A 25,309-nucleotide genomic window follows, 5' to 3' on the forward strand; every position below is an offset into this window, starting at 1 on the left:
GCTCTTCTCAGCCTCCCTGTCTAACTGAGAGTGTTCAGGAGCCAGGAGCAGCCAGCTATGCACAGCTTACACTTAGAGTTGCTTTCCTTAGGAACAAGACAACTAGTGTTTACCACCAGCCTGGGATTTGAGAAAAGGAGAAAAGGTGCAAAAGGTTGCAGAAAAGGCCCTTAGATTTGACCAGCATCATGATTTGACAAAAACCCAGCTCCAAATGGGGAAAGCACCCACTGCCTGCTAAAATGTCTGGGGCTGTTATTATCAGTAAGAATGCATTTACTTATATCTAATGTTTATTGCACGATTATTAATTCCCATTTACTGTGTTAGACGTTTTATGTACATTTTTTATTGACCCCTCACTACATCCCACAAGCTGCATGGGTACCATCCTTGCCCCGGGTTCATGGACTGAATGTGGGGTCTCAGCCAGGTGAATTTCTCAAGGCCTCAGAGCGACAGGTTGGGGGAGCCAGTGCATAAACCCCGACAGTGGAGCCTGTGTGGCCCCAGTCATCGTACTATTCTTGAGGATTTTCACTGACTTTAAAAAATGCTCCTCTGCTTCTGTTGTGACATGAGATTCATCCAGGCCTGTAGATACTGCCGATTCTGCTGCATTTCCTGAGTCTTAATCACAGATGTCAACGCTGCCCGTCAGTGCCCTTCCCCCACCTCTGTGCCTGCAGCTGCTCCCGGGCCTGTGGAGTCCTGCCCTCCCATGGTGTGGTCACCACTGGTTCTGGGGTCACTCGGGATGTGAATTCCTTGGGAACTGCATCCACAGAACCGGAAGGGAGAGCCCTGGGGTCCCAGCTAGCAAGAAGTCATCGAAAGAACTTGGGATTTGGAGGTGAGCTCTGAATCTTGGTCCTGGTGCCAAATGCTTGCTGATGAAAAGCATCGGCTGGACTCCCTTATGCAATTTTAAAAACGGAATCCAAACGCAGGGCTCTGCTAGTCCCTCCGGGTTCTGGAGGTCGGAACACATAGCAGTTTTGAGCATAAGCTTCTGAGTCAGGCAGAACCAAATTCATCACCTGGTTCCCTGACTTACAAGCTGAGACCTCCCTGGGCCTCACTCAGATTCTTCCACTGCAAATTGGTCTCACGGGATGAATGAAGTCCTGCACCTGTGGCCCTCAGCACAGAGCCTGCGATGACAAGCGTCCACAGATAGCAGTGGTTATTGTAGCCGCTGCTGCTGTTACTATTGTTATTGTGAATTTGCTGTTCTGCAAATGGCTTCCTTTGTCCCATTCCTTTAGCGCCAGGTGCCTTTGGTCCACCAGCCGCCCTTCAGCAAGCGCTGTTCAAGGGTTCCCGAAGTTGCAGGCAGCCCTCATTCTCCTCGGTTCACTTTCAATTGCCTTTTAATGGGAGAGAGATAAAGTGAAATTACAGCCTTGGGTAGCTGCTTGCTTGGGAGGCTGGGAACAGCCCGGCCCTTTGCATCATATACTATGGCTGCATTTACAATCCCCAGAGCAAAGGGACAGATCGCAAATCACATCATTTATTGCTGCTGCTAGCTCAGCGAGAAAATTCCCGAGGGGCGAGAGGCGGAGGCTCTGGCTGTGAGCGTAACACTTTGGTCCCACGGCTCCTGAGGACCAAACTGGGCACACCAGCGATATTGGCTTATGAGAGCAGTAAACGACAGCCAACACACTGTGTGTGTGTGTGTGTAATTGTATATATTCTGCTCATCATCAGTGTGCATGATAGAGAAGCTTTCTGACCAAGAGTCTGCAAAAATACAACACAGTTGGTAAAACAAAGAAAATGATTGAAAGTGCATGAAGAGCCCCAGGCCTCCTGCCTTATCTGAGACCTTGAGGGCTCCGCTAGTTTGCTTTTAGAGGAAGATGCTGGGAGAAGCTGAGAGGCAAAACCTGTTCCCCTCAGACCCCAGGAGGCCTGAATCAGGAGGCACCCGGCTCTGTTCTCTTAGGTACCATCTGGGCATCGGGGCACGGATGGATCTCAGAGCCTTCGCAGACCAGCCTGGCCTGTTCATCAAAGTCTCCCTATTGCCCAGCAGGGGTCTTGGGACAGCGCACGGTGTGGTTGCTGTAGAATATATTTACTACATAATTTTTGTGAGCCACTGGTGAGCAGCTGATGTGTTCAGAATTCAGAAGATTTTATGCGTCCCTTTACTCCCTCCCTTTATGTTGTAGTTGTTTTATATATTGCATCTAAATGCTCTGGAAACCCGTCAGAAGTTATCACTGTTATTTCCCAACCTTAAACATATTTTTAAAAACCCAAGAGGAGAACAATTGTGGATTCTATTTGCTCAGAAACTCACCATTTCTGATGCTTCCCCTTCATTTCTGAGGTCTGGAGTTTCCTTCTGTTTGAAGAACTTTCTTTAGCTTCTCTAGTAGTGAAGATCTGCTCCTAATAAATTCTCCTGGTTTTCCTTCATCTGAGAGCATCCTTTTTTTTTTTTTTTTAAAGATTGGCACCTGGGCCAACAACTGATGCCAATCTTTTTTATTTCTGCTTTATCTCCCCAAACCCCCCCCCCCCGTACACAGTTGTATATCTTAGTTGCAGGTCCTTCTAGTTGTGGGATGTGGGACGCCACCTCAACGTGGCCTTACGAGCGGTGCCATGTCCGCGCTCAGGATCTGAACCCTGGGCCGCCGCAGTGGAGAGCATGAACTTAACCGCTCGGCCACGGAGCCGGCCCCGTGAGAACGTCTTTATTTTGCCTTTTGTCCTGAAGGATGTTTTCTCTGGACATCGACTTCTGGTTGACCATTCTTTCCTGTCAGCCTTTTGAAAATGGTGTGCCACTTCCTCTGGCCTCCACAATTCCTGAGGAGAAACCTGGTGTCCTTCAGACACTGTCCCCTGCAGGTGGTTCTTCCCCAGATGTTTCAAGATTTTTTTCATTCACTTTAGTTTTCAGTAGTTTGACTACAATGTGTCGGAATGTGGATTTCTTTGGGTGTCTTGCATTTGGAATTTGCTGAAATTCCAGATTTTCTATAAATCTGTAGGTTTATATTTTTTGCCAACTTTTCATCCAGTATTTCATCAAATAATTTTTCAGCCCTGCACTCTTTCTCCTCTCTTTCTGGGACTCCGATGACATTACTATTAAAACTTTTGCTATTGTCCCACAGGTCTTGGAGGCTCTTTTCAGTTTTTTAACTTGTTTTTTCTCTCTGTTGTCCAGATTAGATAATTTCTGTTTATCTTCAACTTCACTGACACTGATTTTTCCTTCTGTCTTCTCTTATTCTGCTTTTGAGCCCATTTAGTGAGTTTTTTATTCCAGTTATTGTATTTTTTTTTTCAGTTTTATAATTTCGATTTGGTTTTCTTTACATTTTCTATTTATTTTTTGAGATTTTTCTCATTTTCTATTCATTTGAAAAATGTTTGTGATTGCTTTTTTTGAGCATTTTTATGATAATTGCTTTAAAGTCTTGGTCATAAAATTCCAGCATCTATGCCATCTTGGTTTTGGCGTCTGTTGATGACTTTTTCCTATGTGTGTTAAGATTTTCTTGATTCTTTCTAAGCTGAGTCATTCTGGATTGTATCCTGGACATTTTGATTATTATGTTATGAGACTCTAAGTCTTGTTTATGGAGACTTATGGAGAATGTTGACATTTTTATTTTAGCAGACAGTTGAACTGGTTAGGTTCAGGCCACAAATTCCAACTCACCTGTGGGTTGGCCTTCCAATGGTCAGCTCAGTTTTCAAAGTCTTGACACGCTTCTTAGATCTGTCCCTTGTGTGTGACACCCAGAGGCCAGTGGCTGATAGATTAGTTGGTATGTGGTTTCGGATCTGGTCCTCCTCTGTGTGACTGGAATTCATTAACAGCTTTATGGGGTTGCTTCCCCAGCTCCTCCCTCTTTGCGGTCTCCGTGGGGCTTTCTGGCTCCCTGAGGATCTTCTTTCCCATCGTCCATCCAGAAAGCTGGGGCTTCACTTACCCAACTCTTCGATGCTCTTCTGTGACTGCGCCCACCCTGGGTCCAAGTGCTGGAGGGCAGAGAGAGGAAAGTAAACCACAGGGGTTCACACCACACTCTTGGGACCACAGCACACCGACTAGAAAGAAAGACTCTCCTTCCTCAGGATTTTGGCACTTTGGGGCCCCTCATGCTGCGACGGCTGATTGCTTGGGCGCTGAGGGAGTGGAGAAAAGACAAACAAGGAGGGGGATTTCTGCACAATCTGAGCCTGAGGAGTCCCCTTTCCCATTCCTCAAGCCAGAACAAAAGCCCTCCTCTTGGGTTCTCAATGTCTGAGTCCTGGTGCCCACGTCTGGGTCTCAGGCTTTGCTGAGATCAGGCTGAGGATTCTGAAGGAACAGATGGGCAGCTAACTGCCAGTCAGGGGTACTTCAAATTCTGGTCACCTGGGATTTTCCTACTCCTGTGTGCTCTCCAGAGTCCTCGGAGGCAATGTTGTCTAGGATTTATAGCTGCATTCAGTGGGAGAGACAGGGTGGAGTGACCTTTCTCTGTCTTACCTGGAACCAGAATCGGATTCAATTTTAAATACAAAACTTAGACATGCTCAATGTAAAGTAAATGACATGGACGCATATAGAGTAAAAGGGGCAAAAGAGCTCCTCTCTTCCCCATTCCACCCCCTAAACGTCAAGGCTGTTGATGTTTTAGTGTGTTTAGTTTTCCAGATCCTTCTTTCATGCACACTGTGGCATCTAGTGCCAATTCCAGCACCAGAAAGTTTTCTGGTCCAGGCTCCCCAGAACTTTGGTAACTTACTTAGCTTCACCAAGTCTTGATTCCCACTGACGGAAAGTGGGACTCAGGATCCCTGCCTTCAGGGAAGTTTTGAGGGTGAAACGAGCTAAGTAAGGCATATAGGATTCCCAGTGCAGACCTTGGCGTGTAGTAAGTGCCAGAAATGTCTATATTATATGATGTGTATAAAACATAGGGATATGTTTGAATATCACTCAATATGATAAAACCATAGATAGCTGCTTTGCTTTTCCTCTGATTTGTCTGGATGTCTCTCTGTGTTAGTAGATATAGATTTATATTATTCTTTATGATGGCTCCATGCGACATTGCCGTATAGACACATACTGCCTTATTTTCTCTCCTTCCTTGGAAACCCCATTTCCTTAGGATCTTGCCCTCCATTTTCCCTCTGACGATGAGGAGTGGCCTGCCATCCTCTTGCATGTTACCACGCTCTTCCATAAACAGCAGTAAATTGTGATGGAGCCGCAGGAGACAACAGCCCCAACAGCTCCCAAGGGAGAAGTAGCCACTTTCTGTCTTAATTCACCGAGGTCCCTGGCTGACCCTGTCTGGACTTGAGGTGAGGGATTCATTCAAGTGCAGATTAAGGGCTCCAATATTTGTGCATTACATAAACCACAGGGCCGGTATCGATCGCTTTCCTTCCAAGAGCGTAGCGCATCGGCTTTTTTCCTGGACCAGAAACGGCTCCCTATGGAGTGTTCTCGTTCATTCCAGGAGGAGGGCTGAGGTCTCGGGACGGCTTTTCCAGGGCAGTGCCTCCCCAAGTGAGGAGCACTTACCACCAGGAGGATGTTCAGAGACTCAGCATTGAATTCTGCCTCACACAGAAACAGTTCTGTCTTTGAGTCTCTCAGTCTCTCTGAGAGCAGCAGGGAGCGTCTCCATTGGGGCGATGCCATCTTTACCAGCTCTCCATCCTTGTTACTTTCCCATTGTTAACAGGGAGAACAGACCCTGGGGCCCAGAGTCCAATAGGCCATAGTATCTAGGCAGAATCTAATAATATTCATTTATTTTCATAGTGTTTATTTATTTTTTACTATTGCTTTCTATGTGTGGCAAGTTTCACTTTTGTTTGGACTTGAAAAGTGAGATAATTCGAAGAAAAACATTAAACAGTGTGGCACAGGTTATTTGTGGATTTGGTATAATTCACAGGGGGTTCCTAGACTCTTCGAGTTTGGGAAACATTGGACTCAGGTGTGAAGGACCAGTGGCAGAGCTTCCTGAGTGCAGGCTGGGAAGAGGGAAGGGACACCTACATGCAAACGAGTGCAAGAATGTTGTCCAGAGCAAAGTGGGAAAACTCCACCAGTTTTATATATTTGCTGGGAATTGGCCCTTCCTTCAGGCTCTGGGCTATCTGCGGAGGCAGGAGAGGAGGAACGAGGCGGGCCAGGCCAGGCAGGCAGGTGGACGGGGAAGCGGAAGTGTCAACAGGCCACTGGCTGCGCTGTGCTGCTGCACACAGGCTTGACGGGGGAGGAATGCACACACCTTTGCAGCAGCCGTCTGTTGTCTTCTTCCATCTGGCATCCATCCCCGCTCTCAGGAAGGCCAGCCTCTGTTTTATCTTTGGGAACATCCCTTTTCCTCTTCCTCCGCATGATGCACACAGGACCCAGGTCTGGAAAGTTTGCATATTCTAAACTCTTGGCCTCAGTGATTGATTCAAGGCTGGGCTTGTTACCCAAGACAGCCCAATAAGGATGAATCTGGAGGCTGGCTTCCTGCCGGGTTGCTGAACTGGTGTCGGGCAGGCACGGAGTTCCTGTGAACAGAGGGTCCTGAGAGAGAAGCCACCACCCAGGAAAGTGAAGCTGAGAGAAGGAGGGAGGCTTGGTCCCAGTGATCCCATTTGAGCATCTGTGTCCAGCCAGGACTGGACTTTCATTTGCACGAGCCCCTAAGTCCCTCCTTTCCCATTTTCTAATTTCTGAAACCTGTTTGAGTCAGATCTTTGTTATGTGCACTCAAAGGGTCCTAATAAATCTCTTTAGTTACCTGAAAAGTTTGTGCTTCGAATTGCTATCATCACGGCAAAATCGTCACGGAAACAGGCATTGGAGATGAGCCGTGGGCTCAAATCGCAGCTTAGCCATGTATGGGCTGCGTGACTTTGAGCAAGTCCTTTCACTGGGTCAAGGTGAAATGCAAGAATCCGTGCAGAACTCTTAGTAAAATGCTGGTTCAGAAGTCCTCCGTCATCGTGAGCTGCTGATAATACTGCCCGTGATTTAAATATAGTCGGAATTATAATAAAATATTTATCACCTACAAAGTTGGATGCTGTTTCACTCCCACCCCTATGGTAAAGGGTGTGTGTACATGCGTGCTGTGGGAGTGGGCTTGGAATTATGACTGCCACCAACTCCAGGGTGACTTTGATGAGCCTAAGGCTGCAGCGACTGTTCAAGGGTGGAAAGATGCCCCTAGTGGTCTTCTTTGAGTGACACTCAGGGCTGTGGTGGGCCCCTGGGGAGCCAAAGCTCTATCTCTCTCCATTTAGCTGTGATCACGTGGAGCCCAGATCCTGCACCCACTCTTGTCGCTCACGGAGGCTAGCCTGCAGGTTAACTGGATGCTCAGAGCGGGGCCAAGGCCAGAACGACCACAAAGCAATCAAGTGTCCTGGTTATGCTGGGCTGGAGCCTTCCTCCCACTGCTCGATGTATCAGCAGATCAAACTTCTCAAAAGAATTCATCCTTCAGCTGTTTTCTCACTCAAGTGTCCCCTGGCTTGGCAGCCTTGCTGTAAAACGTCTGTTTAATATTCCATTTGTAGGACATGTAGCTCCAAATTCATGTTCACCAAGCTGCTTGTCAAGAGTAACTTCAGGTGAAAAGGATGCAGAGAGAGCCGCTGATCAAATGTCCTCTGCTGTCACTGGGCGGAGAGCCATTTGGCATCAGCATCCCTACATGGGTCCCTATACAGGGCTCCTCTGTGTCGCTCCGAAGACTCTGAAACTAAAATCGAATCTGTGGCTCCAGGGAGCGCCACTGCTCCAATCCTGCCCCAAGTCCAGGCTCCCGTTTGTCTGCAGCCCCCGGGACTTGTGGTCTAGACAGGCTAAGGGGCGGCTGTCTGTGAAAGCAGACTGATGCATCGGATTACATGGGCTGTTAACTTCTGCTAAAAAAATAAAATAAATTATTTACCTGTCGCTGCTCTGAGACACCATCGCAAACCAGTTGTTGACACCTCTTGTGTTCACCTTGGAGAGGGCGAGGAGTGAAGCGTGGACTGTGGCGCACTTAATAGATTGCTGTGCATTTACTGTGCCGCTTGTTACCCAGCCCAAGAGCTGTGTCCAAGTGCTGCAGCGTTCCTAAGTGATGAGCGGCCACAAGGACCACGTCCGTGCTGCAGTTCGTTAAGACGGCTCGACCTCTGGGGAGAGGAGAAAGGAAAGGACCAGCAGTTGTGGACTGCTTGAGTTTCCCGGCGAGCAGGTAGGCAAGATCGTGGGCGGCGGCTCACAGCCATGGCATAACATGACGTTGCCTCACCTGGTGAGGAAGTCACCCGTTTCAGCTCTTCCTTGACCCGATGACGTCATGTAAGACGTCTCCACTGGTGTGTGGTCTCACACAGACCGAGTGGGCCTGAGCTGGCAGCTTCTGCAGGTGACTGGGCCGGGAAGTTGATGACAGTTTGGTTGTGTTTCATTTTTCCTTAAGGTTATGTCTAGTTAAGAAGAGTGGTGCTAGTTTTCCATTTACAGGAGTGAATGGTCTTTGGAATTTACAACTTACTTCCTTTTAACATATTACTTCTCTGTTTATTTTTGGCTAGATAAGACACTCAGCCAGCTCAAAAGTAAGTTTATATAAAAAAGGTGCATATTGAAAATTATGCCTCCCAGCCCTGTGTGCCAGCACCTGGCCCCCGCCCACGTGTCATCATCGCTCTTACTTCTGCGCAGCCTTCCAAGGGTTTATGCAAATACAGCCTGGTGTGAGTCTGCCTTCTCCCCAGCACCGTTTTCTGCACAAATGGCAGCATACTTTCTTTACAGCCCTGTATCCTTTTGTGCGTAATAACTTACCCTGGTGAGCTTTCCGTATCCGTATATTTCCCCATTCGTTGTTCTGTTGCATGGAATTCCAGTGTATGGATGCCCCTAGTTCATTTAACATCCCCTCCTGATGGCCAGGCAAGTTGCTTCTGATCCCCTGTGTTAGACACAGAGCAACTGGGAACAACGTCACTTTCACCAGTCCTACACGGGCGAGCGCACTGGGGAAGCGGCCTTGCTGGCCTTGAGGGTCAGAGAGAACACTAATGTGTAATCTTGACCTACATTGCCAAATTGTCTTCCCAAAGGGGGTTACAATTTTTTTCTTAAAATTGTTTTATTAATTACTGATTACAGAGACGATACGAAGCAGACAATACTGTAGGTGATGTGTGGATGTGATAGAATCTGTGATGCTGGTACGTGACTGCATCTGGGAAGGACTAACAGGCGCTCTCATTAGCCTCAGAATTACTCAGCTGGGGGATGTCTGGGGTGGGGGGACTTTGAGTGCCAGTTCCTGCTCCTCTCAATGGGACCCTGGCCTGGTGGGAAGGGTCTCAGGCACTCAGGCGGGATTGCCAAGTTCCAGGGGACTTCTGTTTCCTGCCTGTCCTGTCTGAGGCTGGCTGTTTCATTTTTCTTGGATTCCATAAGATTCCTCATAATAAGCTCCTTTTGGAGCCAGGTTGAGTGGGCTTCTTTTCCTTATAAACCAAGTCACCCTGAGACGCCCGCCACACCTGCTCAGGGGAGCAACCTGATTAGGTGATGTGAGAAGTTCCCGTCGCATCCGCTGCTTCTGGTCACATTTGAAAAGTTAAAAATCCACAGTTTGTCTTTGTTCCTTTTTGGAAAGAAACCACCTTGGCAAAGTTTCTGCTTTTTGTACCCACTTTTGTGACCAGCTCCTAATAGTGAGTATTGACAATTTCTTCTTGTAGTCAGAGGGGTGAAAGGACTTTTTCATTCAAAAATCACAAAACAGATTTATGTTGGAAACAGTGAGAACTTTGTTGGTTCTGGCAGAACATGTCAGAGAAGCAGGGAGAGTGAACCCCTCTGTTTGGCCGGGTTGTAGAAGTTAACACATTGGTCTCCAGGGGAGGAAAAGGTCTTTTCTTCATCTTGGCAATTTGTTTTCAACAAAAGAGTGCCTTTTTCTTTTCTTTTTTTTTTTTCTTTTAATAAAGGAAGGATATAGTTAGTTGACCAGGGATTAGCTGGGGATTAAGGGCCGGTTGACTTTGCAATATTTCTACCTGCCTGCTGTGCATAAACTTGAATTAACAATGGCAAATAATCAAAAGGGTATTAAAATATGAGTAGGCCGCAGAGGGACAGCCCGGAGTCTGTCTGTCTGTTGGACTGAGCCCTGGGGCCTCACGTGGCCTCCCTGGAACTCTGTGGTTCTGAATTTATAATTTCTATTGGTCTGGGGGCTTCTGCGAGGGCCCAGGACTGCTCCAGGCTCATTGCAAATAGTCATGGTTTGGGACAATTTTCCTTAATGGTGAAGTTGATTAAGAATCCAGGTTCTATTTGATTGCCAGCCTTGTTTATCGTCAGCTGTACGGTTATCGGCAGAGACACATTGAAACGACACAAAGGATGGTGGAGTCGGAGCCAGGAAGAAGGCCAGAGCCTGGCCATGACCATCGTGACCACATGACAAAAGATGTAACCCGCAGGGGACGATTCCTGCCACGATCGCTTTTCACGTGCTTAGTTAAATTTAACTCAAAAGGCTGGGAGGACCTTTTGATTAATTCTGTATCTTGGCGGAAATCAGAGCGCCTGAGAAGATCAAGGATTCAGAATTCTTCTGGGGGAAAAGACATCAGGCACATGGCACAAAGATACCTCCTTTCTGTTTGTCAGAGGAGGACACAATTGTGCCACTGCCTGCTGGAAGAAGTTTACAAACATTCGCAAGTTGTCAGAAATAATTAGTCTAAAATTGTTTCCTAAACCATGGAAGGAAACTGTACGTGCCTTGTTGAGATCAAAGGGCTTCTGTTACCTTCTTGTTAATCCAAATGAAATTCTTTTGAACATAAACTCTTGGAATTATGGGTGGTTTCTGTTGAACTTTGATGGCACGGGGAGGGCAGCAGAAGGATTTAGACGGCGGAGTCAGATAGGAGGCTGGGAGGAATATCCAGAGAAACTAGGATGGGTCTGGAACAGTAGTGATGCTCGGTGCCGACAGACACAGGAGTTTTTCACTGAAAGCTCAGGCCCTGCGTTACTTCTGGAATTGCAGCTGGTGATGCTAGAATGTGCAGTCTTGACTTTGGAAGGTGGGAGTGAACCTGTACCCCCGCACTGCTGCACGTGAAGTCAGAGCAGGGCTGTGAGCTCCTCAGCCCCAGTTGCCATCCCAGCACGGCCACCTCTCAGAAGCAGATCCTGGACAAGCCAGTTCACCTCTGTGGCTCAGTCCACTCGTCTCTAAAGTGTGGATCAGAGCCACATCTGCCTCCTTAGCAAGAGGGAAGTGAGGCCTTGCAGGAGAGGCTCAGCTTAGTGCCCTCCCCCCGCCCAGAATAAGGTCTGGGTCATGGCAGCTCAAACATTTAGTGCTGCATTCACTATTAGTGAGGGGAACTAGCAGACATCTACTGAGGGCTTGGTCTGTGCCAGGTGCTAGGAGAGGCCCTGGGAACTAACTCAGAACCCAAGACGTGTGATTTCTCTTCTTAAAGGGAGGTCAGATATGAGGCCAGCTCACTGCACCTGCCGGGCTTCCTCCTGTGTGAAAGGCGCCCTAGAGGTGAGCCACGCAGCAGCCTGATAAACTGCTCCGATGACATCGCTGGAGAGGCACATACCTGAGCACACGGTGGGACTGCAGGGCTTCAGGGAAGCCACAATGGGAGCCCAGTTTGAAAGACCAGTAGGTGGAAGCGGGGTGAGATGGTAAAGATTTGGCAGTCGAGAGGAAGTGGACGTAATGGAGCCAATCAGAGTTTTCTCTTTCTCTCTTTCTGTGTATACACACACATAACATCTGTTTTCGGTGATCTATCCATCCTTTTTGGTGATGGTTGTTACTATGTCATCAGCGATTTGATGTCTGGAGACCCGGACCCTTCCCTATCCTTGGAGTTACTTTCCCTCCCTCTCGCTATCTCCCATCCACCTTCTCTGGATTATTCCAGTTGCTGGTCCCAAAAAAGTAACGTGGACCCTCTGCAATGTGCCTCTTTCTTGCCTCTCTCACCCCATGCTTATCCCCTTGGCTCCTTGCTGGAAGGGCAGGTGGCCTCACGACACAGTGACAGCCGCCCTGACAGAGCTGTGGCCTGGTGGCAGCAGGAATGTACAGACAAGGGCCAAGCTCTTAGCCATGCAGACAGGGCAATGACATGTGTGTGGATGCTGTTGGATCCCTTCAAGGGACTCCCGAAATTCAGACACATATACAGTCCTGAAAAACCTCGTGTTGTGTGAAATCATGCACTAAAAAACAAATGAAACAAAACAATTGAAAACAAAACAGGGCTGTGGGTAGAAAGGGTTGGGGCAGATGGCTCAGTGCCCATGGAACTTTGTAGCCAGAGTGCTCGCAGAAAAATGGTGATTGCAATAAAAACACTAACCCTGTTCGATCTAGTATCACGCGGGCAGAGAATCCTTCAGGCCTTAAAACTCCCAACCTGTGCTCCCTTCTTTGAGATGTAGGTCCTGGAGGGTGTTCACTTTGAATAGAGATGATTTTAACAATGAAAATTAAAAGCAATGGCAGAGTGCGTCTTTATGTATTAATCCATTATTTTAAAGCAGAGAGAAATGACTGCAGCTTCTTCTTGTGCACGTGCAAATTCTCCAGGTAGCTTGTCGAGCGGGGAGTGGAATGGCTCTTGAAGACGCTAAAGCAGCCGCTCCTTGCATTAAAGGAAGGCATTTCTACAGATTTTAAGCATTTTTTTAGTTGATCAGACTCTCTTCTCAGGTGGGAGGAAGCTTGCCCTGACCGCGCCAAACCCCAAATATGCTGGGAGAACCTGTGAGCGTGAACCGCAGAGGTCCACGTCACAGCCTCGTCGTTCCTCTAACAATCGTGTGAGTGAGTTCTCACCAAGCAGCCCACTTGGCTGCCGGATCCCCCCTTGGTTGACCCTCACGATGAACCCAGGCTGCACGTGCATGTGCAATCCGCGAGGTCACACAGGCCGGGCTGGGGGTCACTGTGCTCCGCTGAATGCTCTGCTGCCCTGGCTTGAGGTTCTCAACACCTTTTGAACGAGGGCCCACAGTTTCGTTTTGTACAAGCTGAACCTGCATCCAGTCTGTCCCGCAGTGCCTTGCTGGTGGGGTCGCTTGGCTTTGTCTCTTGTCATGCGTCAAATGGGGTGTGGGAGAGTGTGTGGGGGTGACCTGAAGGGTTTGGTGCAATCTTCCTTCGGCACAGAGTTGACAGTAGGTAGGTGGTGGAGTGTTGCAAAGACTGTCCCTCTTCAGGGACGCCAGTGAAACAGGGGAGCTGGGCTGAAGCAGGCTCCTCATGCCGTCTCCCCACAAGCCCAAACCAGTCTACTGCCGAGACAGCTGGATGCTGCCGCCTGACCCCGGGTGAGTGTCACTGCCCTGCCTGCTCCCGCCTCCAGAGCCCCTCGCTCCGCCTCCATGATCTTTTCTTGGACTCCTTCTGAGGGGTCTCCCCAGACCAACTCAGTCCTTCTCCCACCCACTATCAACACTGCAGCCAGAGGGTTCCCTCGGTGGTGCAAATATGATCACAAAGGCGTTACATTTTCCATAGGAGAAATGACGAAATGTCGAACGTGGTTTGTAAGGCCCAGCCTGCTGTGCCTCGCCAAGCTTGCGTCTCTCTCCCTAACTCGCCATGCACCTTTTAGTTTCTCCAAGTCTCATTCCTTATTTGGCTCAAGGCCCTCACACGTGTGAGTCCCTCTGCTGGGTGGACCCGTGTCCTTGACGACCCTTGTCCCATCTCAGGCTTCACCTGACACTGCACCCCTTCCGGAAGCCTCTGTGGTCCCATGAGCTGTGTGAGCCTGGCACACGTGGCAAAATGCCCTGCCTCTCTCCAGCGATCCTGATGTCTGTCTTCCCCGCTGGGGTCCAGGATGACGGGCCATCGCTGACACAGTCAACGCTGCTTCCTCAGTTCTTGGCACATAGCTCCTCAGTAAATATTTACTCCTTCACAGAGAGATGAGGGCTTGAGAGCTCAGTAAGCGAGAGGGGATCCACTATGTCTCATAAACATTCAATTCTGACATAAAAGGCACATTCAAGACATATGATGGCAATTATGTGAAAATGGGCAGGAAAAGTGGCGCCCCAACTCACTGGGGGATACTGAGATGGAAATCAGCCTCTCTGGGCCTATCAACATCAGCACTGAATGTGAATTCTTGGTGCCCGAGATGGCCATCACATGCATTCTTGAATCTTCCGGAGCCAGTCCTCAGCCAGTGGAGAATCTGCACGAGGAGCTGCTGGTTAGGAGCCGCAGATATGCATCTCACAGTGTTTATTTAATGCAAGAGTCACAGAGTTAGTTATGGCCAAATGCCTCAAGACAAATCACGCACTCTGGAACTTAAAATGCCTTGTCCTTTTTTCAGTGTAAAAGCAATACATCCTCATTAGAGTTCTGCAGGATTTGAATTTTTATGTATTCTGCAAAAGCGAAAGCCCCTCTATTTAATCCCCCAAATTCTCCAGCAACTTTTTTCTCTTTTGATACATGCTAACATCTTCTCATTAACTTATTTTGCAAAAATGAGGTCAACGAAAAACATTCTTATACGGCTTGCTTCTTTCTACTTGACGACAAATCGTGGATCCCTTGCTATGAAAGTACGTATCAACCTCATTCTGTTCAACTTCTCTCTTGTTCCGAACAATGTAATGGCCATAGTTTATTTATTTAGTCAGTCCTGTATTGATGGAGATTTGGTTGCTTCCAATTTTTCACTATTACAAACCATGCTGCAAAGACCAATTTTTTAAAAAATATGTCCCTGCATAATTGGATGACGGTTTCTGTGGGATAAATTCCTTCCCAGAAATAGAGTTCATGGGGCAAATGGCAAGGATATTTTAAATATTAATCGACATTGCCAAATTGCCACCCACAAAAAGGTTGTGAAAAATGTGCACTCTTAATGATCTGTGAGAACTTATACCAGAGAAGATGCTTTTGGGTGGAAGTGACAGAAAACACAACTCAAAATGTTTTAAACAAATAAAAATGTATAGGATTGTGTGATGGAGAAGTTTGCTGTAAGGGCTTAACAGATGTTATCAGAGCCCCGTTGTTTCTAGCTCCTGGCTCAGCTCTACTGTCTGCATTGTGTTTGCTTTATTTTCAAACATGTTCTCTCCTCATGGTCACAGGAAGGCTGCCAGTGGCAACTGGGCTACATGTTCCAAGGTCCATCAAGAGAATAGAGCCTCCAAGCATAAGCCCCAGGAGTCACTCTGATTGGGCACCCACTCTGATTTGGGTCACACGCTCACTCCTGAACCCATCAGTGTGGCCAGGGCAACGTGAGGTAGGAGTTGGTTTAGCACAGGGTCACACGTTCTAGCCCTAGGGCTGGATGTGGTCTCTACTCACACCTTGTGGAGGAGAATAGTAGACAGGACTGGCTTCACGGGTGTGTGGCCTGGGCCCGCCCCACGCTCAGAAGGAGTCCCGTGCTTTGCTTAATGCTCTGCTGCTGCCATCTTGAAATTCTTAACAATTGCTGAACAAGGGGCCCCACATTTACATTTTGCACTGGGACCTACAAATCATGTAGCTAGTCAGAAATGAAAACTGGGGCTATTTCTAGAAAAAGGAGGAATAAAGCTGAGTTGACAAAATATAAATGTCCATTGCAATGGGCCGTGCTAGCTAATATGATTCAGACTGAAGTTCTCCTTGAATGATTTTGTCACTCGCCGACTCTAACCCTTTGTCCTGGGTATGAGGTGGCGGGGCCGGGCTGGGTGGTCTCCAGGGGGTTCCAGATCTGCTGTTCTCTGATTGACGATGCTGTGCCCTCAGGCTGTGACAATTAATCTGTACCTTGCACCAAGTTGATGGACATGCTGATATTCTTAAATATAAGTTGCCTCAATTGTATTGGTATTAAAAAGTGGCAGTGAATTAAAAGGAAAAAAACCCCTCAATTACAAGAACAAGAAAACCGAATTGATAGGGCCCAGCTTTATTCGGTGCTTACCAACCACCAGTGCTATCATCAACTTCCAGTAAGAAAATCCTAAGGTTTAGGGCGACGCTTTTTGAAGACTTTTGTAAATTGGTAACAGCTTGGTGTAGCGGATTAGACATATTTTCTTAGTCTGCTTTCTTTTCACAAGTAACCCAATTATTTTCCTCTAATCGAGGAGCAAAGCAGACACAGTGGCATCTATGTATTTCTGATGTGCTTTTTCCCTTTTCATCCTTATAAATGGTCCCATCCATACATTTCAGTGACAATTATACTATCCAGACCATCTTCCAAGAAAGTCACAAACAGTTAATTTAGCTATCGATATGCGAATATATTCTCTTGTAAAAAAAAAAAAAAAAAAGAAATGGCAGCATTCCAGGTGAGGGCAAAGTGTTTTCTGACCAACTCTCCCCTCGTCCCTCTCCCTATCACTCATTCTCAGTCCTTGCCCCTGTTCAGAGGTAACTGCTGTTATCAGTTCTGTGTCTCCTTCTAGAATGTTCTATGCATTTAGAGGTCTATCTATTGATATATCAATACCTGCAGAAAATATCTAAAACTGTTTTGTTCTGTTTTGACACAAAAATCATTGTAATGTACATCTCTTGACTTTTTTAGCTCAACACAACTTGGTTAGTTTTCCACATGTAGACCCACTTCCTCCTCTTTTTTTTTTTTTGGTGAGAAAGATTGGCCCTGAGCAAACATCTGTGTCAATCTTCCTCTACTTTGTATGTGAGACGTCGCCTCAGCATGGCTTGATGAGCAGTGTGTGGGTCTGTGCCTGGGATCTGAACTGCAAGCCACGGGCTGCTGAAGTGGGGCACACAGACTTAACCACTACGCCACCAGCTGGCCCCCACCTCCTCCTTTTTAACTGCAGGAGAGTTTGTGCTGTAGAAATATTCTACATCTCATATAGCCTCTTTGGGCCTTAAAGTTGATTTACGGTTTTTCCTATTTCACAAAAAGTGCTGCAATGAACATCCTGGCAGTTCTTTGAGGGCACTGTATTTGTCCAGCATGGACACTGAGGAATGTTGGGAGGCCACAGAGTATGGCAGTTTGGGGTCCCTGTGAAGTAGACTGAGCTGGCTGACTGGGGGCGGTTCTCAGCAGCCACACCTCTGGGGAACTGGAGGCAGTGCAGTAGAGGAGGGGTCTGGGGTGTGATGAAGCTGCAGCAAGGCCTCAGTGGCCCCGTGGTTGGGGGGTACGCTCTGGAGCAGCGGTGACTCTTTGGCATTGTTCCGAGCTGGGACCACGGGGCTTGTACCCCACATCAATTGGTCACAGGATGTGGGCTGCCTTGAGGAGGGGCATGACTTTGCTGGTCCTCAGCAAACCCAGGAATGGGGAAGGCAGGGGTGTTTTGGGGGGCTGGTTGTGTTGGTCAGCCAGGAACAGTCCGGGTAGCCTGAGGACCAGAGGTCGGGCATGAGGGATGGGGCGTGGGCAGAGCCGCCCAGGCCTACATATGGGTCGCCACATTTAAAGAACAAAGCAAGGGGCCGCCCTGAGGCTGAATGGTTAAATTCATGCGCTCAGCTTGGGTGGTCCAAGGTTTCGCCGGTTCAGATCGTGGGTCATCAGGTCATGCTGAGGCAGCAGCGTCCCACATAGCACAACCAGAGGCACTCACAACTAGAATATATAATTATGTACTGGGGGGACTTTGGGGAGAAAAAGGAGAAAAAAAGATTGTCACAGATGTTAGCGCAGGTGCCAATCTTTAAAAAAGGAACAAGGCGCGATCCCCTTCAATGGGTCAGGGACTGTCGGTGGGTGTGGTTAGGAGAGGAAGGATTGCTGATTTCAAAGGGAGAAGACGCTGCCTGGGAACCTGAGGCAAAGTGTGGCATCCAGGACAAGTGCCACCAACTTGCAGTTTTTTAGCCATTTCCGAAAACAGCCTTGATTTGCAGCTGCTTAGACTACTTCATTCTATACCACAGACGAGGGTAGCTTAACCGCATCGTTTTCCCCCTCAGTGCAAACGGCTTCTGAGGTGATCACGGGGGCTCGGGCACCTCTGCGGATGCCTCTGCCGGGGGCTTCTTTGGGAGCTGGGGAGACTCCACGTGTAGCTTGTCACCCTTACCACATGCTGCACTCCGGTGGCCGCATCGGTTGTAAGAACTTGAATAAATTGGCGTTTGATAACTTATTTTTACACAATAAATTTTATTAAACATAAATGGGAATCATTAGCTGAAACACTTAATTAAAACCATGGCCAAATTAGATAAATGCTAAGGAGAGTTCTCTAAATTTATTGCCCAATGATCTATAGGCTCGCTCAGTAATATACTCCCAGAAACCTCCTTAATGAAGCTATTAAGTGCATAAATATCATATGTGCCAAATGGCAAAATTTAGTGATGATCTAACCCAATTTACCTGCTAAGTAAATAAACCCTTCTGAAAGAAGCCACTAATTTATGCTGATGACAACCGCAGGCCGAAATCTCTCACCTGCCTGAAAACAGACCTTTTAAAAGAAGTAATTTATTGCACCCAGAGGCTAGGAAGTGGGAGCGCTCACCACCACTAAGCCGTTGGCCTTGAACTTTTCTTGTTCTATTTCTTGAACTTTCTTTCTTGCAAATGCAGAGCATGCACCATGGGCCACAGACGCATCCAGGCTTTAGTTTGCTGTGCTACTTGATGTGGAGTCTGGTGGAAGCTCCTTCTCTGCTCACAAGGTTGGGTGAGCTCTGGGCTGACTTGGCACCTGGACCGGCTGTGGTTTGGCAGGCCCAGGAGGGCTGCAGGTGTGTGCAGTCTGAAGGTGTGGCCTTGAAGGCACTCAGCCTCCCCTTCGCCTCCCACCCTTAGAACCTTGCTCCTTTGAGCTGTCAGACCTTCACTGCCAAGAGATAGTTGGATCTCGTGCTCTCCTTCAGGAGCTGAGCTAACGAGATTGTCATGTAATGAGCCCATGATGGTGGCGCACAGTGGGCGCCGTGGGACTCGACCCTCCTTCCCGTGTTGAACTCAGTTGACCTCACCTACTGCTCTTGCCCTTGCTCACTGCGCCAGCTGCACCAGCACCCTGCCTTTCCCCACACCTGGAGGGCCTTATCTCCTCCGCCCCCCAGTAACCAGGTGTCTGCTTCCTCCCCCACCGATGCCCAGGCTGCCAGCTCACCTTCCCTCCTCGCCATGTCTAGACAGGACTCTGCCTCTGTCATCCCTCACTCTGGCTTTTGCTTGTTTCATAGTGCTTGTCATCATGCGACATATTTTAAATTTATCTGTTTATCGTCTGTCTCCCCTCCCGTGATGTAAACGCCAGTGAAGCCGGGGGTGGAGGAGGGGAGCAGCTCCCTGTTTTTGTTCTCTGTGAATCCCTATCACCTAATTCAGTGCCTGGCACGTGGTAGGTGCTCACCAACTTTTTAAATAAATAAATCAATGAATGAATAATAAGCAGCAGCTGCTTGGAGCCCATACTGTGTTAGGATAAGAACTATGCCTGCCCCTAAAACAGTTACCGTCTAGTGGGGATCTGAAATGAGGTGCACAAGCCTGTTCAAAAAAGCCGGTTGAGTCCTCTCATGGCAAGTGCAGGGTGTGGAAGCAGGCCCAGGAAGCACGTCTGCCCTAGTATGGGGAGTGGGAAAGGCCCCCAGAGAGGTGAATGGAAACTGAGTCCAGAAGGGGAGTCAGCCAGGTGAACTGGCTGCAGAGGTGACTGGCCGAAGGATGCTGGGCTGGAGGCTTGGCCCTGGAGGTACATACATCCATGTAGGTAGGGACGGCAGCCTCGGGGAGGCATAATCACCCTGAGAATGGGTGCAGAGAGGGGAACAGACCAGCGACACGCATGGGGCTGAGGAAGAGCAGCCCTGAAAGAGAGGAGCAACAGCTCCCAGGGGCAGGATGGAGCCCAGGAGAGGGTGAGTCCAGCTGCAGGGAGGGAGCCAGCCACGGGCTGTGTCACCAAGTCAGCCGTTGCTCTGTGGCCAGGAAGGTCAGAAGTGTGGCTGATGGCCTGAACACAAGGCTGTCATGGCAACTGGTGGGTCCTGGTCAAACCGCAGTGAAGACAAGAGTGTTAGAAGGAGAAGAGAGACGTGAGGGTAGACACCCTTCTGGAGATTTAACAAGTAGGTCTTGTAACCGTAACTCTCCATTTACCAAGGACGAATACGGAGCCCAAAGTCGCCCCAGTGGACCCAGGTCTGCGTGCCTTCAGAGCGTGGGTGGGGGTCATTCTGATTGTGGGTCCCAAGTGTGGACGTTTTTGGAGATGTTTTCAGCTGGCCCAGGGACTTGGCACCAAGTGACACTACCCATGTGCAGAGGAGTCCTGGCCTTTCTGACTGTCGGTCCTGAACACAGAGAGCAGAGAGCCTCCTGTGGCGCTGGCCTGTCTGAGCTGCCTCGCTCCCACCTGCCAATCTTCCTTTGCCACAAATACAGAAGCCCATGCAGAAGGCAGCTTCTGCTAGACGCATCACTTTGCTGGGCTTTCTTTGAACTGATCGTTCTAAGATCAGCTTACGTCGCAGGCCAGAGAGGCTTGTTTTTACTTAAGGTAGTGACATCAAGTTTCTTTCAAAAACGCGTTCAGTAAGAAAGTGAGTCAGTTGAATAAAAAATAAAAAGCTCAGTAAATTAGGGAGTGTTAACTGCTGAGTAGTCTGGAGAGATGGCCAGGGTGGGGGAGGTGGTACAGGTTGGGACACCTGGGGCCATATCATACCACAAAGATGACCCAACTTCACTGGGTTCCAGTGAAGGAGTGTTTTGTGACAATGGATGGGGACAGTCTATTTACCTTCTACTGGGTTGAATAGTGTCTCCCCAAAATTCATGTCCACTAGGAACCTCAGAATGTGACCTTATTTGGAAATAGGATCTTTGCAGATGTAATTAATTAAGATGACATTATACTGGATTAGGGAGGATCCTAAGCCAATCACTATGGTCCTCGTAAGAGGGAAATTTGGACACAGAGATGGACATACAGAGAAGAAGCCCGTGTGATGACAGAAGGAGAGATTGGAGTGACACCACTGCAAGCCACACAATGCCGAGGGTCGCGGCCCCACCGAAGCTGGGAGAGGCCAGCGGGCTTCACTGAGCCTTTGGAGGAAGATGGCATGACTGCCAACTCTGTGATTTCAGGCTCCCCACCTCCAGAACTGTGAGAGGGTGCATTTCTGTAGCTTTAAGCCATGTAGTTTGTAACAATTTGTTATGTCGCCACAGGAAACCTGGACGATCGCTTTCGGAAACTTGGTTAATAGGTGATAAATTAACAATTAGAAAAATGGCCTCAGATGGTGTCTTGAGCATTTTGATTTTCATAAAATAGCTTTCTTGTGGTTTTTACCCTGGGTAGATCCTTCTGAAAGCATATGGTAAAAACACAAGATTCTGACCCAAACCAGAGAGTCTTCAAAATATTAAGCATATTATATCTTTAAAAAAAAGAGAAGACTAACAACTATTGCATGAAAAATAGCTTTTTGTCAATCTATATTATTATTTCCAATAAATTTAATGACGTCAAAGTTGGTGGGACAGGTGGCCAGGCTTGGAATAATGACCCTTCTGGACATATCCTTGTCTTGTTCTCATTTACAGACTTAGAGGCATAAAAGCATATTTTCATAAAACCAGTGCTTCCATATGAAAGCAGATTTATCATTCATATCCATCATTAATTTCCCAACGACGTTCTCACTGGCCATAAAAAAGACTTAAAGCTCTTTATGAAAATTTTATTCCAGAGAAAATGGTCTTGGAACATGGTTTGCACCAACCTCCTTTAACCTCTGGTTCCCTGTGTTATTATTATTAAGTAATAATGTCACTTCCTGCCAACATCATTCTTCCGTCTTTGTACTTCAGAAACCAAGCAATGCCTTTTGGAGTGGAGGACAAGGCAGCACTCAGTCATCGCCTCCTTGTGCTCCCGGCCGGCCCCAGGACGCCTGCTTCGATGGCAGTCTTACATCATCTTTTACGAGTACATCAACTTATTTGCAATTAAGTTTGGATTGTCTAATAAAACCTGGTGACATTTTAGCTTGCAGTTTATGTCCCAGTAAAAGGCTCCAAATGTTATTGCCATAAGAATCCATGTGACAACCCAACATAAACCTTTTATTTCAAGCTGGACAGCTGACTGTGCGTTTAGAAACGGTAGGGCAGGGAGATGGAGGGACGGGGGGCCGTGACTATTGACGATTCCTGAGGGCGTCATTCTCACTGTGAAGTTCCCCTTCTGGAGCTTAAAAATGGTCAGCTGTTTCTTGCTTTCTCTTTGTCTCTTTCTTATTTATTTATCTGAGATGTACCTTCTTAGATTTTTCAGCGTGCAATCGCAGGTTTTTGATTACAGGCACAATGTCGAGAGCCACTCCCTAGAACGTATTCCTCCTGCACAACTGACACTTTGTACCCATTGAACAGCAACTCCCATTTCTCCCTGCCGCCAGCCCTGCAGCAACCAATGTGCTCTCTGCTTCTAGGAGTTCGCCTGCGTTAGACACGTCGAGTAAGTGGAATCTGCAGTATTTGGCTTCTCTTATCACAGTCTTCCAGGTTCACCCATGTCATTTCATATGGCAGGATTTTCTTCTTTTTGAAGGCTGAATAATATTCCATTGTCTGTATATACCGCATTTTCTTTATCCATGCATCCATCGAAAAACACTAGGTCATTTCCATATCTCCGCTGTTGTGAATAATGTTACAGTGAACAAGGGGATGCAGATAGCTCTTCACATCCTGATTTCAGTTCTTCTCGAGGAACACCCAGAAGGGGATTGCTGGGTGAGAATGGGTCGAGATGCCTCTGGTCATGGGTTTTGGGTTGGGCAATAGATGTGAGAGCTGAAGAGACCTCAGAGGGAGTCAGCCTTGCTGGCGGGATTGTTTCTGGTCCTCAGGAAATTAAGCCTTGAACTCAGCTCAGGAAAAGTAACTTCATTACAGTCGTACAGACGCTAAATAAGCGTCTTGCTCAGAGGTTCTCAGCCAGGGGTGCTTTTCTCCCCAGGGACGTCTGTCTGCAGACATTTTGGTTATCACACCTGGGGGTCAGTGCTGCAGGCTTCTAGAGGGCGGGAGCCATGGAGCTGCTAAACATCCCACAATGCACAAGACAGCCGCAGCACAGAGAAGGATCCAGTCCAAAATGTTAGCAGTCACTTTAGTGGAGAAACCCCGAGCTAACTGAATCGTCTTACTAAACAAAGCTGTGACTTCCCAAAGCGACTGCTGGACGGTCCTTGTCTTTGCTCTCTGAATCATGATGTTGTTCAGCTCTTGAAAGAGAGAGGCCTGCTCTGAATGAAAACACTGGGTGAGGTCGGGGGCCAGCTGGCCTGTCTCCCACCCCCACCTGATGCAGGAGCTCAGTGAAGAGCAGCACCGGGAGAGCACATGGTGTTTGTAGGAGAGAGCAGACACAAGAACAGAATATGCAGCCAGAGATCTGGGAAGGGAGAAAAGAGCCCCAATGATCGGCTTCGGTTTTCTATGGAAAGCAATGCACTTTTGAAGCAGCAACCTCATTTTCAAGTAGAAAGCACATCCTATGAGGAAAAAAAGTGCCCGGTGCATTTGGAAAGGGTTTTCCAGAAGCCCTCAGGATTTATGACCCCAAACTATGCTAACGGGTGCTCCCGACGAACCTCTGGGTATAATGTGGATGAAGCGTGGAATATTCCATGACTCTTACGTCTTAAAAGCTTACAGAATCCAGAAATGAAACCAGCTCATGCATAAAATATCCGCTCTCAGAGCCTGGTCATTTCCATGCTTGCCCTTGTGTGGGGATCTGGGTTATAAAGCATTGCGGTTAGACCCGAAAATCCTCCACCGCGTGGAGAGAGGCCCCTCTATTCATAGCTCTCCTCACGGTGACTTACAGCGTCTGCATTAATCTCGGTGTGAATTCTGAGCTCCCAAACGCCTAAGGAGGTATGCTAAACCCTTTTCCCTGTGGCATTCTTCCGGACGGAATTTAAGAGACACCAGAGGATGGCACATTTATACTGAGTTTGCAGTTTCCTAAACATGAAGAAGACGAACGGCTCTCAGTTAAGGAACATGGGTCAGATAGGAGCTTGAAATTGCATATTTGAGCTGACACAGGAGAGAAATACTCAGAGCGCCTCCAAGAAGTTTGCTGCATCTCTAAGCTTCAAAAGACCCTGTGATTAGAAATAGATTGAGGTCAGAGAGGGGGTCCTATTGGAATTAATGAGAAAGCCAAATGCCCAGAGTGCTAGCTGCCACACTGTGCAGCCGACCCCGGGTTTTGGGGGCGGTTTGGAGACCCCCTTCCCAGGGTGGAGGCAGCGGCTGGGCCCGTCCCTTCCCTCCTCTCCTCTTCTGTCTGGTGATTTGAGATCCCAAGTAAGATTTTTGAGGAGAAAATGACTGCTGTTAATTCAAGTTGGGCGGGGGGGGGGGGGGGTAGGACTTGTAATGAAAAGACTGAAGTGAACTATTTAAAAAGAAAAAATCACTTTGTTTACTCTTAATGCTGAAGAGTCTTGGAGAGTGGAGAGTAAATGGACCACATTGGCAAACAGACGTTGGTCAAAATCTACACGTCCCTTCACTACCCTTCACTAGTCCCCTGACCATAACACTGCTGAGTCATGGTTTCCTCACCTTTAGTGGGGGGTGCTGATTCATACCTTCCAGGGCACTTTGAGGATCTCATCCAGATAGTTATATGGTTATCTTATATAGAGAGACAACAATCTGGATAATTATATCCAGAGCTCACGTGGGCTGCTGCAGGAGGGTGTGGACAATGGTCTTGCTTAAACACACACAGGAGGTGGGGTGATGGATGGCAAGTGAGTGGAGGTCTTGGTTCCCCACCTCGAGTTCGGTTGGCCTTCCTAAGCCCCAAATCATTCAGAGTTCTTTGATAGCAAGCAACAGAAACCAGCTCTGGCTATTTTAAGCAATAAAGGAATTTACTGGAAGGCTGTTGGGTGGCTGGTGCATAGTGTGGATAGGAACACTGGAGAATCAAGCTCAAGGGCAGGAAAGAAACCAGGGAAGCCCCTTTGAAACGCAGAACTGAGCTGAGAATTTCGTTGGCATTACCACTGGAGTTGAGCTGATGGCATTTGGTTTTTTTGTTCTTTCTTTCCTAACCTGTTTTCCTACAGCTTTGTCTGGGTCACCAGCCTGTTCCTTATGGGAGGGCAGAGCATCTTCACTGAGATGCCCTAAACATGAGCACAGGGAGAGCAGTGACGCCCCCAGGTAAGTCCAGATGCTGGGAGCCAAAATGCTAAGTGTCTACTGTAGGGCTCGTGTGACT

At 48.0% G+C, this 25,309-nt stretch overlaps 1 long non-coding RNA gene across 1 annotated transcript in view; it reads left to right on the forward strand.

The window, feature by feature from the left end:
- Nucleotides 1-713: 713 nt before the first annotated feature.
- Nucleotides 714-25,309, forward strand: part of LOC139040347 (uncharacterized) — a 31,197-nt gene continuing 6,601 nt past the window's right edge. Inside the window, exons 1-2 of the long non-coding RNA XR_011494716.1 lie at nucleotides 714-853; nucleotides 25,155-25,251. This is a non-coding gene — a long non-coding RNA (uncharacterized lncRNA). The remainder of the gene's footprint in view (nucleotides 854-25,154; nucleotides 25,252-25,309) is intronic.

The sequence above is a fragment of the Equus asinus genome, chromosome 15 (assembly GCF_041296235.1).
Source record: "Equus asinus isolate D_3611 breed Donkey chromosome 15, EquAss-T2T_v2, whole genome shotgun sequence".
Taxonomy (NCBI): Eukaryota; Metazoa; Chordata; class Mammalia; order Perissodactyla; family Equidae; genus Equus; species Equus asinus.